Source organism: Pristiophorus japonicus, chromosome 17 (genome assembly GCF_044704955.1).
Source record: "Pristiophorus japonicus isolate sPriJap1 chromosome 17, sPriJap1.hap1, whole genome shotgun sequence".
NCBI classification, from domain to species: Eukaryota; Metazoa; Chordata; class Chondrichthyes; family Pristiophoridae; genus Pristiophorus; species Pristiophorus japonicus.
Window position 1 is genome coordinate 56,575,269 of NC_091993.1, and position 20,757 is coordinate 56,596,025.

The 20,757-nt window shown below is 45.2% G+C and overlaps 1 pseudogene; it reads left to right on the plus strand.

Moving 5' to 3' along the window:
* The first annotated feature begins 1,564 nt into the window (after positions 1 to 1,564).
* Positions 1,565 to 20,757, plus strand: part of LOC139227984 (cryptochrome-1-like) — a 78,133-nt pseudogene continuing 58,940 nt past the window's right edge.

A 20,757-nucleotide genomic window follows, 5' to 3' on the forward strand; every position in this document is an offset into this window, starting at 1 on the left:
TCGATGCTCATTGTGGGGTGAGTGTAGCTCTTGACCCCGTGTTTTTTTGTTATAAGTCTGAACGGTGGCAGGGCAGCAGGAGGCGCAAGAGGCGCCGTGGATGTGGACGCCGCCTGCGCGTTCGTCTTAGCTGGCCCTACCACCGGCGTGGATGGGGTCGCCATCACGGGGTCCCTTTAAGGGCTACACCCACCCCAAAGTCACAGGCCTTAATGTTCTTAAATTGGCCTCGTTTAAGTGTATGAGCAGAGGAGCTCTCAATGAGGCACACCTCTCCCCTAGTTGACAATTGGGGAGGGGCCTTGCTCCCTCTGCTCAGTTGTCTTAATTGTTTTTTTCAATTTAGGAGGAAAGGGCTCTCAGAGAGAGAGGGGAGAGACAGAGAGAGAGAAAGAGGGTGGGGGGGGTGGGAAAGAGGGAAGCTGTGAGGGCAGGTCTCCCCTCACAGTGATGGGTGGGTGTTTTCTTTGGGGTGCACACCCCAGATGATGAAAGAAGCAAGACACAGTCTTTAGGATGGTCTTCGGGTGGAGGGGAGAAGATGTCTTCACCTGGGGCAGCTGGAGCCACCCAGGCACACACTCCCAACGATGTTAAATAGGGTGATTAATCAGTCTTCAGACAGGTAGCTCCAGCTATCCCAGGCTAGGCAATGGGGGAGGGGTGCTTCAGTGGTGTGTGGGGCCTAGCTGTAAGCAAGACCCCCACACACACTTCCACACACACACATGTTCCGGCCCTCGAAATGGTCTTCTTTCCTCCCCCCACCGATACAACAAAGTCTTTAGGGGAATGCACCAAAATACACCCACCTTTTGATGATGAAGTCTCTCCCTCCTTCCACACTGGATAGTTGTTGTTCTTTTTCCCCCTCTCTCCAACTCTTTGTAAAGGTAATAATGATGTTGAGTTTTCTGCTCTCCTCCTCTCCCTCTGGATGAATTGGAATTGTAGTGAGCCCCTTCCTCCTCTTCCTGGGCTGTTTCACAGGGCTCACAAAGGCCTTCCAGGCAGGAGCAACAGCAGGGAGCTCCTTCTCTCACTGTAGCACAGCTCCAAGTGAATAGGCCACGCCTCCAACAGGCTATCTGGTTGAGCAGTTTAATTATCTATTAGGTGGGGCCATCGTCCAGCAATTGATTGCTCTGCTCAATCCCAGCAATATGCAAGACTTGCATTTATATAGCACCTTTCACGAGCACTGGACGTCCCAAAGCACTTTACAACCAATGAAGAACTTTTTGAAGTGTTGTCACTGTTGTAATATCGGAAACGTTGCAGCCAATTTGCGCACAGCAAGCTCCCACAAACAGCAATGTGATAATGCAATATTTCGGGGAATCTTACCACTGCAGCAATGCAGGCCTTTCGTGTGATGGTGCAGGAGAAGCCCATGTGTCGACCATTATTGGGTAGCGTCTTTAAATTGGGCAGTTCATGTGGGCAACACCCTAATATTATGAGCCGATTATTTTGGGGATCAGACGTTCTGTGTTGTTGGGTATTGTGACGCCCGCTCTCTCTCTCAGCGTGACGAACATTAATAATAGTCCGATCCCGGAGCATGTGCCCTGCACACTGTGGGGCCGTCGGCCGCCGGCAGGATAGGTTGAAGCCAGCCAGCGCGCACTGGCCAATCGGAGGTCGGGAAGAGCCGGGCACGTGCTGCGGAGCCCCCAACCGCGAGGCGCTAATTCAAAGGCCAACCGCCGGAGCTCAAGCCCCAGAGCGGCGGCAGGTGCGAGCGCGCAGGCGCGGCCAGCTGGGCGAGAGCGGGAGGAATGGCGCTATGATGTCCCAGCCGCGCTAGCTGTATGTCCACTGGTTCCGCAAGGGGCTCCAGCTGCACGACAACCCGCCGCCGAGGGAGGCTGTGCAGGGAGTCAGCACCATCCGCTGCGTCTACATTCTCGACCCTTGGTTCGCCGGCTCGTCCAAGGTCGGTGTGAACCGCTGCAGGTAAGCGGGCGGAGGCCGCCGTGCGTTGGTTGCTGTGGGGACTGCGGGTTGGCGTCGGGTAACTCGCGCTAAATGAGAGTTGTGTATTGGTGAGGAATCATGCACAAAGAAACACTTGCATTTATATAGTACTTTTCATGACCACTGGACATCCCCAAAGCGCTTTACAGCCGATGAAGTACTTTTGGAGTGTAGTCACTGGCTGCCACGTTTCCTACATTACAACAATGTACGCATAGCAAGCTCCCACAGACAGCAATGTGATAATGAGCAGATAATCTGTGTTTTTGTTATGTTGATTGAGGGATAAATCATCATCATTGGCAATCCCTCGAAATCGAGCAAGACTTGCTTCCATTTAAAAATAAGTTCTCAGGTGACTGTACAGTCCAATGCAGGAATTATATTTTCTGCCACAGGTGGGACAGACAACGGTTGAGGGAAAGGGGAGGATGGGACAGTTTTGCCGCACACTTGTTTTCTGCATGCTCTCGGCAACGATGCACTTCCTCCATTTAGGACAGACTTTGGACAGGGATTCCCAGATGTCGGTGGTGATGTTGCACTTTATCAAGAAGGCTTCGAGGGATGAATATTGGCTCCAGGACACTGGGGATAACTCTCCTTTTGTTCTTTGAAATAGTGCCGTGGGACTTTTTACATCCACTTGAGAGACGGCACCTCTGACAATGCAGCACTCCCTCAGCACTGCACTGGGAGAGTCAGCCTGGATTTGTTTTGTGTTCAAGTCTCTGAAGTGGGACTTCTGAGTCAGAGACGAGAGTGCCACCCACTGAGCCACAGCTGACAAAACAGCTTGTGCAGTGGGGACAGTTGTATAACTTGTAAGCAGGGTAACTCCACATAAGTTTTGGATGTAGACATCAACTTAGCTCTATAATGCTATTCATTCAAGTGGTACATTCCAGCATTAATTGGTGGGTCATTTTCCAAAAAAAGGGAAAGGAAATGCATTTGATTTTGGGAAATAGTAAAATTAAAGCCCATGGGATTAAAAGGGCAGCACTGAATACAGGAATGACTAAGGGACAGGAAGTGATGAAGGTTGTTTTTCAGTATATTAATGACCTTGTCTTGGATAGAGGGGGCATAATTTCAAAAGTTTGCAGATGCAATGAAACTCAGAATTTTAATAAATGGAGTGATTTCTATAAAGTCACACACAAGCTCTTTGCCAAAGCAGATCCTTTATGGAGTGCCAATGTTTTAATAAAGTATATCTGTTGCAAAATAATGTGCAACTGGTACATAAGTGCAGGCTTACTGATTTTGAATATAATCTTAGCACACTGAATCACACAAGTGTCTGATGGTTCATCACTGGTGCCTCTAAAGAAAACCATACTCTTGTAAAATATTACAAATGCAATCATTGCATAGTGTCAAAAGCAGCAAATGAATGTGATGCAATCTGCACAAACAAGAACCTGGTTGTTCAGTCCGATCTACCTAACGTGAGGGAAAGGTGGGGTAAGGTCGTAGACCCAAACTGCTACACTATTTTCTGTATACTTGACCCTTGAGGTGGTGGTGCTGATGAACGGTTTGCCTGATAGTTTCTGGTGTGTTGCCCCATGTTTCCTCCACCAAGTACCAACTTTTGAAAGTAGGTAGTTCACTGCTGCTGTGGAATAAATCCCCATATTTGGACACCCTGGGAGAATACAGGGAGAATGAATTGTTGGTTTGTTATGGGCATGTTTAAACGAGAGTGGTGAATACCTGAGAGTAACTGCCAGGTAAGTAATTCTAAGGGGTTCGGTGATTCAAGCTTGGAGTAAGCCTGAGGTAGAATTACTGTACAGAAATCCCTCCTGGGTGTCTCTTAATTATCAATCAATATTCCATTACACATTAAATTCATGTAATTTTGACATGTTGAATGCATGTTTTTCAGTATTTTTTAAATAGTTTAGTTTGCTTAATACTTTTTAATAAAGCTTCTCTTGCTGTACAAACTTGTATTTGGATTTATTACAATTACAAAAAAGATCCTACCACTGACAACAACACTGGGCCACATTTTAAAACAATTTCACTAGATTAATTGGATAGAAAGTCATGGGGGAGGAATGAAATGGAGAGGGGTTAATTGGGTAGATGTTAGTTCAGTGGTTAGGGAGAAGGCTTAGTTGTATGGGGGGTTGGGGAGTGGTATTTGATGTAGAGGAGTTAATTGGATGTGTGTAGGGGAGAAGGTGTTAGCTGGAGAGAAGTTGCATAAGAAATAGGAACAGGAGTCGGCCATTTGGCCCCTCGCGCCTGCTCTGCCATTCAATAAGATCATGGCTGATCTGATCTTGGCCTCAACTCCACTTCCCTGCCCGCTCCCATAACCTTAGACAGATTTTTGAACGTCAATGATCCAGCCTCCACAGCTCTCTGGAGTAGAGAATTCCAAAGATTTACGATCCACTGAGAGAAGAAATTCCTCCTCATTTCTGTTTTAAGTGGGTGACCCCTTATTCTGAAACTATGCCCCCTAGTTTTAGATTTCCCCCATGAAGGGAAACATCCTCTCTGCATCTACCCTGTCAAGCCCCCTCAGAATCTTATACGTTTCAATAAGATCACCTCTCATTCTTCTAAACTCCAATGAGTATAGGCCCAACCTGCTCAACCTTTCTTCATAAGACAACCCCTTCATCTCAGGAATCAACCTCGTGAACTTTCTCTTGAACTGCCTCCAATGCAAGTATATCCTTCCTTTTTAAATAAGGAGACCAAAACTGTACACAGTACTCCGGGTGTGGTCTCACCAACACCCTGTACAGTTGTAGCAGGACTTCCCTACTTTTATACTCCACCCCCTGATGGGGATGGGGATGAGGAGCTAGCTGGACAATATGGGGGAGAATGTTGTTGGGTGGGGAGGGTATTCAAGTGCTTATGGGAGATGGGCTGGGCTCCATGTTTAACGGTATGATTGTAGGAGAGGGGCTGGTCTCCAGAGATTGGTTATCGATTACGTCCATCCTCATGGCGCATCACCTTCTGCAAGTTCAGTCTCTAAATCAATGGACCTGATATGCCTTATGGCATAAACACCCCTAGTCTCCAACTTGGCATGAACAAAGCCACAGTACTAGTGAATATTAAAAGTCTTGTGTATAGTCTTGCGAATGTTTCTAGAGTGCACCTCCTGTGACACTTCCCTATCGCATTCTCAGACTCACCATGAATGATGTCACAGGAGATCTGTTGTTTTTGACATAGGTGTGCATATCCTGTCTGCCACACTTGACATAGGTCACACTTGAAAGTCAGCTATGTAGAGTGCTCCACTATTTATCGGGGACTTTGCCTGGAGGGTGGTGCATGGAGCAGTCCCGTGCAACAAATTTTTAAGCCGGTTCACGGGCTCCCAGGCCGCCTGCAATTTTTGCACGAGTCCGTGTTCCACGTTTTTATGGCGTGTGCGCGGTTGCAGCCCCTGTTTCATTATTTAAAGGGGCTGCTCCTCAATTTCTCGTTGCACTTCAGTCCCACACTCCTGATCTTTGGGCACTGTGTGGTGGGGAGCGGGTAGGTCCGAGGGGCTCCTCGTAGGACTGCTCCTGGGCACGGCCAAGGGTGCCATCAGCCTGTCCAGGCAGCGGGTGGTCGAGGGAGTTGTTCAGCCTGACTGCCTGCCTGCCTTCCGTGCGTACATCCGAGCCAGGGTGTCCTTGGAGATGGAGCACGCGGTGTCCACCGGTACGCTCGCAGCCTTCCGTGAGGGGTGGGCGCCAGAGGGACTGGAGTGCATCGTCACCCCCGGCAACCAAATTTTAATTTGATTTTATGTTTTAAAGTTTAATTTGTTTTAATTGCCGCATTTTAGTGTCCCCCTCCTCTTTTATAGGGGGCAGTTGTAAAATTTATGATTTTAAAGTCCCCCCCCCAAAAAAACACACACAAAAATGCCACAAAAAAAAGGCAGTTGAAAAGTGTTTGGAGTGTCCCCAAAAGAGTTGTAGAGTGCTGTCTGCACACTGTCAGATGCATATTTCTGTGTCCAGCTTTTTTTTGGCATGCACAGAGGAGCTCTCCGCAAACAGAAAATACCAGAGCACTGGAGGTTCTTACTTGACCTCCCTACAAAAAGCCAGGGTTCTGATTTACAGCCTCAATAACAGTTAACTTTTTTGAATGAACACTCTGTTTATTTAACACTTATTTTATATAAAAAAAGAAAGACTAGCATTTATATTGCCTTTCACGATCATTGGAAGTCTCAAAGCACTTTACGGCCAATTAAGTATTTTTGGTGTGTCATCATCATCATAGGCAGTCCCTCGGGATCGAGGAAAACTTGCTTCCACTCTTAAAATGAGTCCTTAGGTGGCTGAACAGTCCAATACGAGAACCACAGTCTCTGTCACAGGTGGGACAGATAGTCGTTGAGGAAAAGGGTGGGTGGGACTGATTTGTCGCACGCTCTTTCCGCTGCCTGCGCTTGATTTCTGCATGTCATGTCGGAAACGTGGCAGCCAATTTGCATAAAACAAACTCTCAAACATAATGACCAGATAATCTGTTATGTTGATTGAGGGATAAATATTGGCCAGGACACCGGGGATAACTCCCCTGCTCTTCTTCAAAATAGTGCAATTGGATCTTTTTTCACCTGAGTGCAGATGGGGCCTCAGTTTAAAGTCTCATCCAAAAGACGGCACCTCCGACAGTGCAGCACGTCCTCAGTACTACACTGGAGTGTCAGCCTGGATTTATGTGCTCAAATCCCTGGAGTCGGACTTCAATCCACAGCCTTCTGACTCAGATGAGTGCTACCCACTGAGCCACAGCTGACTTTATAGTGTAAATAAGATCCATATCTTCACTTAGCAGAAGAATGATACATTGTCTTTCACATTATGACCTTTGAACCTCTGTTTACTCAATATTTACTCTTTTTGATCTTAAAGGGACACTAGCAGAAAAATATATTCTCCATTATATGGCATAAAACTCCAGTAATTTTAAGTCAGACGATAGACTGTTTTTAACATGAATAATAACACAGGAGACTTGGTATTATATCTTTTGAAATAGATGTGTAAATTTTCAGGTCATTCACACTTGGGGCAAAGATTCAAAATGCTAGATGCACTACAGTGTAACGCAGGGAAAGGGGGAGGAAACACGGCTGGGTCGGGAGGCTTCTGAGATTGTAAACTGTGTTTGCGGTGCCTTTACTTCAGTTTTGAAAGTCGGCTGTAGAGTGCTTAGTGTGTCAGGATAAATCAGTCTTAAAAATAATTCAGTTTATTATTTGATCTAGTCCACCTTAAGTGAAGCTGTGACACAGATCCACCCTAATAGTGATCATCATCATAAGCAGTCCCTCAATCGATGAAGACTTGCTTCCATTCTAAAAGTGAGTTCTTGGGTGACTGAACAGTCTAATATGGGAATTAGTCTCTGTCACAGGTGGGACAGACAGTCGTTGAAGGAAAGGGTGGGTGGGATGTCTGGTTTGCCGCACGCTCCTTACGCTACTTGCGCTTGATTTCGGCATGCTCTTGGCAACGAGACTCGAGGTGCTCAGCGCCCTCCCGGATGCTCTTTCTCCACTTAGGGCGGTCTTTGGCTAGAGACTCCCAGGTGTCGGTGGGGATGTTGCATTTTGTCAGGGAACTGGTCGAGTGTGGTCAGTGCTTCGATGCTGGGGATGTTGGCCTGTTCGAGGACACTAACATTGGCACGTCTGTCCTCCCAGTGGATTTGCAGGCTCTTGCAGCGACATCGTTGGTGGTATTTTTCCAGCGATTTGAGGTGTCTACTGTATATGGTCCATGTCTCTGAGCCATACAGGAGGGCGGGTATCACTATAGCCCTGTAGACTATAAGCTTGGTGACAGATTTGAGGGCCTGGTCTTCGAGAACACTCTTCCTCAGGCTACCGAAGCTTATAGTCTGGTTACGTCAATAGCAGAGCAGGGACTAATATAGTGGAATTCCTTTTATACAGTTTTAATCAGTATGCATGTCAAAGGAAGCATTTAGCAGCTATTTTCCTGAAAGTACGTCACTAATTTAAAAAAGAGTAATCTCAAAGTTCAACATAATTTTCAGAGGGAGTACTTAATTTAAAGAAAAACCAATGTTCATTCACTTCAGCTGCGAAAGTTAATGTATACATGGGCAGAGTAGAATCATTTTGGACATACTAGCCTAGAAATTCAGCTGCGCCCATTTTTGGTGAGACCCAAGGAACCCCCATCAAGCCAGTGAGCTGCGGAGAGCAACGGACTGCTCGCCGGCTAAGCGGGATTGGTGATCAGGCTCTGCTGGCGTCGCTACGGCTCTTGGGTAAGGTGGGGTGTGATAATACATTTTTTGGAATATAACATCACCACAACAGCCAACTACTGCCTGCCTATTTTCCTGCCTCGCCTCTACCACTGTTGAAACCCTCATACATGCCTCTGTCACTTTGAGTTTTGATTTCCTTCCCAACCTCTTCAGCTCCACTCCACCTCAACTCATCCTGCCCTCTGCCCACTTATCCCATACTAAGTCCTGAAAATCTTTTCCTCCCTGGCATCCAACATGTCTTATTTTCAAACTGCTGTATAATTTTCTGCGTTCACGTGTACCATGATGCGCTTCCCACTCTTTTAGGCTTGCATTCATTGTGCTTTTCCTCCCTCTCACTCCTCTCCTTATCTGAACTTTTACCCACTATGCCCTTGCACTCTGAACTCTCTTCCTAAATCTCTGCCTAGCTCCCTTCAAAAGTATCTTGAAACAGTCACCTCCCAAATCTCTTCTCCCACATGGCTTTATCTCCTGCGATTCCCTTGTAATGTGCCTGAGCATGTTTTGTTATGTGAAAGCCACTGTTTAAGCACACATTGTTTTCTTAAAATTGAAAGCACTGGACAAACCAAACCAGCAGTCCTTATGATCATGTGTTAGACTGGCCATCATTGGAATCCGTTCATGTTAAACTGGGACTATTGTATAATAAATGTGATTGTTTAGTTCGCTCAGGATTAGAGGGGGAATTATACAAAAATCATGGCAGGAAAAGACCTGCGGATCCATATAGTTTGTCCCATTATCCTTATATCTGCATCTTGTAAAGTCACCAAAAGTATTGCAATATCGTGCATTAATTTGTAGAAAAAAATCAGGATGAATTTCATTGCGATTAACAATGTGGAACCTTAACCATCACTGCACCTTGTTCGATGACTGGGACTTGAATTAATGGCACAGTGATAGCTTCCCATAACAAGCTGCATTTATAGAAAAAATAACAGGGCACAGCATGCATTTGCATTCCTTTGTTCTCGGAATGTGGGCCACATTTATTGCCCATCCCTAGATCCCTGGAGGATTTTTCAAGGAAGAGCAGAGGTAAGTTGATTTGTACAGATATTGAGAATTATAAATATTCCCAAAAATATAAACTAAATAGATTTCCTGCAGCAGTAACCCCTAGTAGTCTGGGACTTGGGCCAATAGGTGGAGCAATTGGTTGGGCATGCAATAGTGGAGGAGTTGGGGAAGAGTTGGAGGAAGGCATAGTGGTGGGCTGCCTTGAGCGACTTGCTTTTACAAGTGAATGACTTGCTAGTGCGTGACTGAAATTATGCTGTTCCCTCCCCAAGAAAACCACCAGTGAACCATTTGCGTTTCTACAGCAGTCTCACTGCTTTTATGGTCCCCTTTCTGATGACATTCCATAAAATAATTATGAATTCAATTTCATAACTTCATGTCCTCTGGGTTGCCATTTCAGCAGTAAAACTACACTAGAGTACCCACTTCCCGCTTCTGTACTTCATTTTGAGGAAACTTTGACAGGAAAAAGAAGGAACTTGCATTTTTATGACGCCTTTCACCTCTTCAGAGATCCCAAATTGCTTCACAACCAATGAAGTACTTTTTGAAGTGCTGTCATGTCACTGGCAATTTGGGCAGATATTGCAACTAATTTGCTATCTGAATCCCACAAATGGCATTGATATTAATTAATTGATAATTACTATTTTTAATGGTGTTTGAGGTATAAATGTTGGCTAGAGCATTGAGAGAACTCCTTGCTCTTTTTCAAATAGTGCTGTGGAGTCCTTTGTCCATGTGAAAGGACAGATGGGGCTTTGGTTTAACATCTCATCTGAAAGACACTACCTCTGACAGAGCAGCAACTCCCTCAGCACTGTACTGTTAGCCTGGATTATATGTTCAAATCCTAGTGGGGCTTCAACCCACTGACTGAGGTGAAAGTGCTACTGAGCCAAGACTGATACCAGATAGCAAGAAACTGACACTTCCAACCCTATGCATACCCTCCTCTAACCCTTCCACACTCTCACTTTGCCCAACTGATCCACTATTTGGCCCTGAATTGCATGCCCATCCAATTTGGCCCAAGTCCCAGACTACTTGTGGGCCCTGCTGCAGGAAATCTATTTAGTTTATATTTTTGGAAACATTCATAATTCTCAATACAAATCAGCTTACCTTGCTCTCAAAAATGCTTTATTTTAAAAATGAAGTGTGCAGATTGCAGTTAACTGTTGAATTGTTACTGCTACAATCCTGTCAATACATGTAAAGTCTGATGGCTGGTTCAGAATATATTTTCAATCATTAATCCATCTGACCAAAATTGCGCAGAATATTACACAATGACAAAGCATTTGGCAGCACCAATACATGATATCTTAATATAAAAAGAGCACAGCAAGCAGCAATTCATATGCTAAATTAAAATTTGAAAAGGTAACCAAGATCACCCAATTTGTAGGCTAAGATGAACAATTTGAGATATTGATAGTACTGAAATATTGAGGAAATTAAACAGTGGTACTGTTTGTACGAAGTTTCTGCCATCCTGTCCACTCTGGTTACCAAACAACTTGAAAGTGAGGCGGTGAGTCAGCGAAAGGTGATTATATAATGTGGACTTGGGTGATCATAGTAACAATATACTTTTAATCATATTGCACTCTTGATTTAAATCATCAGGAATGTATCTCACCAAAATAATGCCAGTCTTAATCTAAAATGATTAAAGTGCTAAATGTAAATACTGCAGGATGGCTTGGAATCCTTCTCTGCCACATGCTTCAGCACCAGGAGCATGGCCAGAAGGGATCCTGAAAAGGAAATATATTTAATATTCTTTTGGTTTCACCAGGATAAGCCCCCTTCCCACAACTGCAGTGACCTCCTGACCACTTACTTACCTGCCAGGGATAGTTCCATCGGGCAGCTGGCGCTGGAGAATATCATGAGGCATGCAGGTGAGCCCCAGGGTTATAATCTCCCGGGGCTCATGATGCTGACGGCTTCCTGTCCCCCTCCATTCCACCCGTTCAACTCCCACCGGAGCTAAAATCGGGGCTGGTCACTTTAAGACATTATGATGTCACATGTTGGACTGTCACATGTTGGGCTATCAGCTCTGACTTCACCCTTCCAAAAACGTGCTATTATATATACTACAGGAACTGAGAGGGAGGGGTTTGGAAAAAATAATTTTTTTTCCTGTAGAAGCATCCTGCTGGAATTTTAAAAACCTAACCAACATCTGAACTCCAAAACTTGAGTACGATGTCAAAAATATTTTGCGCTAGTATAATTTGTAGGGCTCAGTGTTATATGATGATTCATCAAATAACACTTGGCCCAGGTATTTGCCCTCTCTTTACCAGTGGATTAACCCAGTCATCCAGTGGAGAAAATCACAGGGATCTTGGTTGTTTTTTTTAATTGACACTGGCAGCCCAGGGCTGCCTCAACTTAAGTAATTTTCTTTTTTCCAAACTCCTCCTTCTCAGTTCCTGTAGCATATAGACTAGGCCACAGGGTATAACCCCAGTTCTTTCCTCCTGTCTGCCAAGCCTTATCTCTTTGCACACATTTGTTTGTAAATAAGAAGTATCTGGAAATCATTGAGATGGTTGTCTTTTCTAAGACCGAATCAGAGAGACTTTTATTACTGTGTAATGTTGCTATGGTCTTAAATATATCCAAATCCCTTTGCAGTTTGTCATGCAGGATTCCTGTTGATACTCACTCTACCAGCTGAGTTTATCTGGTAAATACTGGCAATACTCCTGATTTCCAAGTGTATTTCACTACACCTTAGCTGTTGCCACCTTATGATGAGAGTGTGTTTACTCCAGACAAACCAAAACTGTTCTTAATGTATATTTCTTACTATATTGGTTTAGAGGTGTTTAAGCTTGAGTTTACACGTCAGACACCTATCAACTTTTCAGGCTAGGTAGTGGCAAAAAACAGTTAAATTAATAGTCTAAAATTTTATATTTATGTTTGCCAAATTCACATTGTCCCTCTCTTTCAAGATAATTGAGTTGAATGAAGGACAACCCCCACTCACACATAGACGATTCCAGGCGCTGATAAGTCAGTTGGATCTTCCAGAGCCACTAGTGGAAGTCATTGGTGAGGGAAGATTTGGAAAATCTACAATATTAGTATCAGATGATCACAGTGAGAAATATGGAGTCCCATCACTGGAGAAGCTTGGTATGCATTATTTTGTTGATTTTTTTTTTCTCAATTCCACTCAATAAAGCATAATCAAACTGGAGACCATCATTTTCTTTGATGGCTACAATAGCCAACAAATCGATTTGTTGTTGGGGCAGGGGGAGTGAGTTTTCAATGGAAAGTAAAATCAGGCAGGGTGTAAAACAGTTGGGTAATCTAATTCTGCCTGACTTCCGCTGGGGGGGTTAGGTTAAAATGATCCCGTGAATGTCGACAGACTACTTGACTGCAAACCAAGTTGGAGCTTCTGACTCAACATCCACCCGTGCTTTCTAGCATGCGTCATTAATCAGCAATCACAAGGAATCCTAGTTGAGAGTTTTTCCACTCCACTTGGGACATGGAGGCTAATTTTAGTTTCTACTTTCATGCTAGCTGGGATCAACTTACTTTTATTTCTCTTCTGCATTGGTGCCAGGTCCACATACCTCAACTCATTACTTAACCCTGTCTATCAGTGGCCTTTACAATTGCCCCATCAGGAAGTCCTTCCCTGTGTCTTGATAGTGGATGACTTGTTTGGTCTCTGGACTTTCTGGTCTATTCTTACGGCTTTCTGTTCATTTATTGAACCCTAATATGATTGACCACTTTCTTTAACTGAAGGGTACATTTTTGACCTTCCTTATCTTTGTGTGGCTTCAAAACAAGACAACGGTCCACTTTTTCCAGGCCCTGTACTAATGACATTGCATGTATTTGCTTCATGGGTTCTTTGCTTAAGAATTCATAGCAACACATTACTATTAAGAACTAGTTGGTTTATTAACAAAGATTTACAACGTGGACCATTTCCCATAACTCGGGAGCCTCCTATCAACAAGAACAGGCATTGACGACGAGATCCAACACCGCCCCTAGTGCAGTGTTCAGCCACCTGAGGAAAAGAGTATTTGAAGACCAGGCCCTCAACTGCCACCAAGCTCATGGTCGACAGGACTGTAGTAATACCCTCCCTCCTGTATGGCTCAGAAACATGGACCGGGTACAGTAGACACCAAGTTTATCACCAATGATGTCTCAGCAAGATCCTACAAATCCCCTGGGAGAACAGACGCACCAACATTAGCGTCCTCGACTAGGCCAACATCCCCAGCATTGAAGCACTGACCACACTTGATCAGCTCTGCTGGGCAGGCCACATCGTTCACATTCCAGACACGAGACTCACAAAGCGAGCGCTCTACTCCGAACTCCTTCACGGCAAACGAGCCAAAGATGGGCAGCGGAAACATTACAAGGACACCCTCAAAGCCTCCCTGATAAAGTGCAACATCCCCACTGATACCTGGGAGACCCTGGCCAAAGACTAAGTGAAGGAAGCAGTCAAGGACGCTAACGTTGGTGTATCTGTCCTCCCAGGGGATTTGCAGGATCTTGCGGAGACATCGTTGGTATTTCTCCAGCGATATGAGGTGTCTGCCGTATATGGTCCACGTCTGAGACATACACGAGGGCGGGTATCACTACTGCCCTGTACACCATGAGCTTAGTGGCAGATTTGAGGTCCTGATCTTCGAACACTCTTTTCCTCAGGTGGCCGAAGGCTGCGCTAGCGCACTGGAGGCGGTGTTGAATCTCATCATTAATGTCTGCTCTTGTTAACAGGCTCCCGAGGTATGGAAAGTGGTCCACATTGTCCAGGGCCGCGCCGTGGATCTTGCTGACTGGGGGGCAGTGTTGTGTGGTAGGGACAGGCTGGTGGAGGACCTTTGTCTTACGGATGTTTAGTGTAAGGCCCGTGCTTTCGTACGCCTCAGTGAAGATGTTGACTATGACTTGGAGTTCAGCCTCTGTGCGCAGGTGCATGCGTCGTCCGCGTACTGTAGCTCGACGACCGAGGTTGGACGGTCTTGGATTTGGCCTGGAGACGACGAAGGTTGAACAGGTTCCCACTGGTTCTGTAATTTAGTTCCACTCCAGCGGGGAGTTTGTTGAGAATGAGATGGGGCATTGCAGTGAGGAAGATTGAGAAGAGGGTTGGTGCAATGACGCAGCCCTGCTTGACCCCTGTCCGGACGTGGATGGGTCTGTAATGGATCCATTGGTCAGGATCATGGCTTGCATGTCATGGAGCAGGCGGAGGATGGTGATGAACTTTTGGGGGCAGCCAAAACAGAGGAGGACGCTGCATAGCCACTCACGGTTGACAGTGTCAAAGGCCTTTGTAAGGTCAAAGGCGGCCATGTACAAGGGTTGGAGCTGTTCCCTGCATATTTCTTGCAGCTATCGCGCTGTAAAAATTATGTCCGTTGTACCCCAAAGAGGACGAAATCCGCACTGCGACTCCAGGAGGAGCTCCTCAGCCACAGGGAGAAGATGGTTGAGGAGGATTCTAGCGACAACTTTCCTAGTGGTTGATAACAGGGAGATCCCGCTGTAGTTGCTGCAGTCGGACTTGTCCCCTTTTTTTAAAGATGGTCACGATTACTGCATCTCTGAGATCTCCCGGCATGCTCTCTTCCTTCCAGATGAGAGATGAGGTCATGTATTCGTGCCAATAGTGCCTCTCCGCCATACTGAGAATTAAATATTCAGGGGTGTTTGACAATCCGGAAGGACAGACAGAAAGGAAAAGGAGGTGGGGTAGCTCTATTGATAAAGGATGGAATCACTGCAATAATAAGAAACGATATTGGCTCAAATGATAAGGGTGTTGAAATAGTTTGGGTGGAGATAAGGAACAATAAGGGGAAAAAGTCACAGGGGGCCTATAGACTACGCAAACCAAACAGTAGCTATTCTGTTGGTCGGAGCATAAACCAGGAAATAGTGGAGGCTTGTAAAAAGGGAACAGCAATAATCACGGGTGATTTTAACCTCCATATTGATTGGACAAATCAAATTGGTCAGGATAGCCTTGAGGAGGAGTTCATAGAGTGCGTAAGGGATGGGTTCCTTGAGCAGTATGTAACGGAACCAAGCAGCGGGCAGGCTATCTTAGATCTGGTCCTGTGTAATGAGACAGGATTAATAAACAATCTCCTAGTAAAGGATCCCCTCGGAATGAGTGACCATAGCATGGTTGAATTTCAAATTCAGATGGAGGATGAGAAAGTTGGATCTCTAACCAGCGTACTAAGCTTAAATAAAGGAGACTATGAAGGTATGAGGGCAGAGTTGGGTAAAGTGGACTGGGAAAATAGATTAAAGTGTAGGACGGTTAATGAACTGTGGTGTACATTTAAGGAGATATTTCACAACTCTCAAGAAAAATATATTCCAGTGAGGAGGAAAGTGTGTAAGAGAAAAGATAGCCATCTGTGGCTAACTAAAGAAATAAAGGATGGTATCCAATTAAAAACAAGGGCATACAAAGTGGCCAAAACTAGTGGGAGGACAGAAGATTGGGAAGCTTTTAAAAGCCAGCAAAGAACAACTAAAAAAATAATTAAGGGAAGATAGACTATGAAAGTAAACTAGCACAAAATATAAAAAAATAGCAAGAGTTTCTATAGGTATATTGGGCCCAAATTTCCCCACAAAGGTAAAACGGCGCATCTCCGAGCCCCCCGCCGACATTGTAGAGCAAAAGCAGTGCCAAAAACAAGACTTGCAATTATGGCCGATTCTCAGGCTGTCTGTTGAGGTGGCGTGGCACAGAACATGGACACTAGATCAGTTCCTATGGAGTGGAGGGTAGCTAATGTAACCCCACTTTTTTTTTAAAAAGGAGGGAGAGAGAAAACAACGAATTATAGACTGGATAGCCTGACATCAGTAGTGGGGAAAATGCTGGAATCAATTATTAAAGCTGTAACAGCAGCGCATTTGGAAAGCAGTGACAGGATCGGTCCAAGTCAGCATGGGTTTATGAAGGGGAAATCATGCTTGACAATTCTTCTGGAATTTTTTGAGGATGTAACTAGTAGAGTGGACAAGGGAGAACCAGTGGATGTGGTGTATTTGGATTTCCAAAAGGCTTTTGACAAAGTCCCACACAAGAGATTAGTGTGCAAAATTAAGGCACATGGTATTGGGCGTAATGTATTGACATGGATAGAGAAACTGGTTGGCAGACAGGAAGCAGAGTCGGGATAAACAGGTCCTTTTCAGAATGGCAGGCAGTGACTAGTGGGGTGCCACAGGGCTCAGTGCTGGGACACCAGCTATTTACAATATACATTAATGATTTAGACGAAGGAATTGAATGTAATATCTCCAAGTTTGCAGCTGACACTAAGCTAGGTGGCAGTGTGAGCTGTGAGGAGGATGCTAAGAGACTGCAGGGTGACTTGGACTGGTTAGGTGAATGGGCAAATGCATGGCAGATGCAGTATAATGTGGATAAATGTGAGGTTATCCACTTTGGTGGCAAAAACAGGAAGGCAGATTATTATCTGAATGGTGACAGATTAATAAAAGGGGAGGTGCAACGAGACCTGCGTGTCATGGTACATCAGTCACTGAAGGTAGGCATGCATATACTGCAGGCAGTAAAGAAAGCAAATGGCATGCTGGCCTTCATAGCGAGAGGATTTGAGTATCGGAGCAGGGAGATCTTACTGCAGTTGTACAGGGCCTTAGTGAGACCACATCTTGAGTACTGTGTGCAGTTTTGGTCTCCTAATCTGAGGAAGGACATTCTTGCTATTGAGGGAGTGCAGCGAAGATTCACTAGACTAATTCCCGGGATGGCAGGACTAACATATGAAAGACTGGATCAACTGGGCTCACTGGAATTTAGAAAAATGAGCAGGGATCTCATAGAAACATATAAAATTCTGACGGGACTGGACAGATTAGATGCAGGAAGAATGTTCCCGATGTTGGGGAAGTCCAGAACCAGCGGTCACAGTCTAAGGATAAGGGGTAAGCCATATAGGACCGAGATGAGGAGAAACTTCTTCACTCAGAGTTGTGAACCTGTGGCATTCTCTACCACAGAAAGTTGTTGAGTCCAGTTTGTTGGATATATTCAAGAGGGAGTTAGATGTGGCCCTTAGGGCTAAGGGGATCAGGGGGTATGGAGAGAAGGCAGGAATGGGGTACTGAAGTTGCATGATCAGCCATGATATTGAATGGTGGTGCAGGCTCGAATGGCCTGCTCCTGCACCTATTTTCTATGTTTCTAACAGAGAGGGGGGCGGAGCTAGGTCCGTGCTGGCCACGCAGAGCTGGCAGGGGGTTGGAGCATTATCAGAATGCCTGTGAGAGTGCTGGCAGCACACGCATGTGCGTTGCAGCATTCACGCATGCTCAGTGGAACAATAACATTGGCAGATACTCCTCTCCCGCTCCCCACCAGCCTGCCGCGTTCTCCGTTGATACTCCTCCCTCCTGCAGCCCCGCTATGCCGCGTTCTCCCGATTCTTGCCCACGGCGAAGGGCTTGCCGGCGTCCCGCACCTTGCCCTGGCCGAACGGACTCCCGCACGGCCAGCCGCTGCATAGTTCAGTTTAAGCCAGAATTTGATTCAGTACTTTTATTATTTTAATTCTTTACTTCACTTTATTTTTTATTGAATGGTTATTACTGCTTGTGCTTGAAATGTTGTTACTTGCGCTGATTCCTTAACTGTAAGTAAGGTCTTTCTGTGCAGACAAAAGTGGATGCATACGCTGCCCTAAGTTAGTTTAGTACAACTTTTTTCTGGCCAAATTGGCATAAATGGGGTAAGTGGCTGGGAACGCCCCCTTTTGGGGAAAAAAAATCTAACCTAACAAAAATCCTAACTAACTCACTTAATACTGGCGCAAATTAAATGGCCATATTTGCAACTAAAATGATATACCAGAAAAATCAAGTTACATCAAAAAAAACGGTGCAATTCATGGGGATATTTGGACACATAAAAAGGAAAAGAGTGGCTAAAGTAAATGTTGGTCCCCTTAGAGGATGAGACCAGGGAACTAGTAATGGAGATGGCAGAAACTCTGAACAAATATTTATCAGTCTTTACGATAGAGGACACTAACAATATTCCAACAGTAGATAGTCAATGCAGTGGGGGAGGAACTTGATCACAATCACTAAGGATGTGTACTCAGTAAGATAATGGGACTAAAGGCAGATAAATCCCCTGGACCTGATGGCATGTATCCTAGGGTATTAAGAGAAGTAATGGCAGGGATTGTGGATGCATTGGTTGTAATTTACCAAAATTCCCTGGATTCTGGGGAGGTCCCAGCAGATTGGAAAACTGCAAATGTAACGCCCCTATTTTTTTTTTTTTAAAAGGAGGCAGACAAAAAGCAGGAAACTGTAGACCAGTTAGCCTAACATCTGTGATTGGAAAAATGTTGGAGTCCATTATTAAAGAAGCAGTAGCAGGACATTTGGATAAGTAAAATTCGGTCAGGCAGAGTCGGCATGGATTCTGGAAGGGCAAGTCATGTTTGACAAATTTGCTGGAGTTCTTTGAGGATGTAATAAACAGGGTGGATAAAGGGGAACCAGTGGATGTGGTGTATTTGGACTTCCAGAAGGCATTTGACAAGGTGCCACATAAAAGGTTACTGCACAAGATAAAAGTTCATGGGGTTGGGAGTAATATATTATCATAGATCGAGGATTAGCTAACAGAGAACAGAGTTGGGATAAATGGTTCATTCTCTGGTTGGCAACCAGTAACTAGTGGGGTGCCGCAGGGATCAGTGCTGGGACCCCAACTATTTTCAATCTATATTAACGACTTGGAAGAAGGGACTGAGTGTAACGTAGCCAAGTTTGCTTTTCCTCCCATCTTTGTATCGTCAGCAATGTGTGAGGAGGACACACAAAATCTCCAAAAGGACATAGACAGGCTAAGTGAGTGGGCAAAAATTTGGCAGATGGAGTATAATGTTGGAAAGTGTGAGGTGATGCACTTAGGCAGAAAAATAAAATCAAAGAGCAAGCTTTTATTTAAATACAATATTTCTCCAAAGTGCCGCAGTACAGCAGGATCTGGGGGTACTTGTGCATGAAACGCAAGAAGGTAGTATGCAGGGACAGCAAGTGATCAGGTAGGCCAATGGTATCTTCCCCTTTATTGCAAAGGGGATGGACTATAAAAGCAGGCAAGTCTTGCTAGAGCTATACAAGGTATTGGTGAGGCCACACCTGGAATACTGCATGCAGTTTTCGTTTCCATATTTATGAAAGGATATACTTGCTTTTAGAGGCAGTTCAGAGAAGGTTCACTAGGTTGATTCTGGAGATGAGGGGTTTGACTTATGAGGAAAGGTTGAGTAGGTTGGGCCTCTACTCATTGGATTCAGAAGAACGGGAGGTGATCTTATCGAAACGCCAAGATTGAGGGGGCTTGACAAGGTGGATGCAGAGAGAATGTTTCCACTGATGGGAGAGACTAGAACTAGAGGGCATGATCTTGGAATAAAGGGCCGCCCATTTAAAACAGAGATGAGGAGGAATTTCTTCTGAGGATTGTAAATCTGTCAAATTTGCTGCCTCGGAGAGCTGTGGCAGCTGGGACATTGAATAAATTTAAGACAGAAATAGACAATTTCATGAGCGATAAGGGGTTAAGGGGAGCGGGCGGGGAAGTGGAGTTGAGTCCATGATCAGATCAGCCATGATCTTATTGAATGGCACAGCAGGCTCAAGGGGCCGTATGACCTACTCTGGTTCCTATTATGTTCTTACACTTTAGTGCCTCGGGGGAATCCGTCCGCTCCTGTTGCATTGTTGTTCTTAAGCTGACGGACGGCCTTTTCTACCTTGTGCAGAGTTGGTGTTTTGCTGAGATGGTGGCCAGGAGTAGCACCCGGCCTACCTTAAAAAAAAAAATGAGGTGCCTACCTGGGGAGGCTGCAAAACCGGACCACATGTATGCTAAACAACAAATGCAGCATGCTATAGACCGAGCTAAGCAATCCCACAACTAATGGATCAGAACAAAACTCTGCAGTCCTGCAACATCCAGTCGTTCATGGTGGTGGACAATTAAACCACTAATGTGGGGAGGAGGAGGCTTCTTGAACATCCCTATCCTCAATGATGGCAGAGCCCAGCACGCGAATGCAAAATAGAAGGTTGAAGCGTTTGCATTCATCTTTGGCTAGAAATGCCAAGTGGATAATCCATCTCTGCCTCCTCTTGAGGTCCCTGTCAGTCTTCAGCCAATTCGATTCACTCCACGTGACATCAAGAAATAGCTGAGCACACTGGATACAGCAAAGGATTTGGGCCCCGACAACATCCCGGCTGTAGTGTTGGAGATTTGTGCTCCAGAACTAGCTGCGCCTCTAGCCAATCTGTTCCAGTACCTCTAACACTAGCATCTACTCGACAAAGGGGAAAATTGCCCGGGTGTGT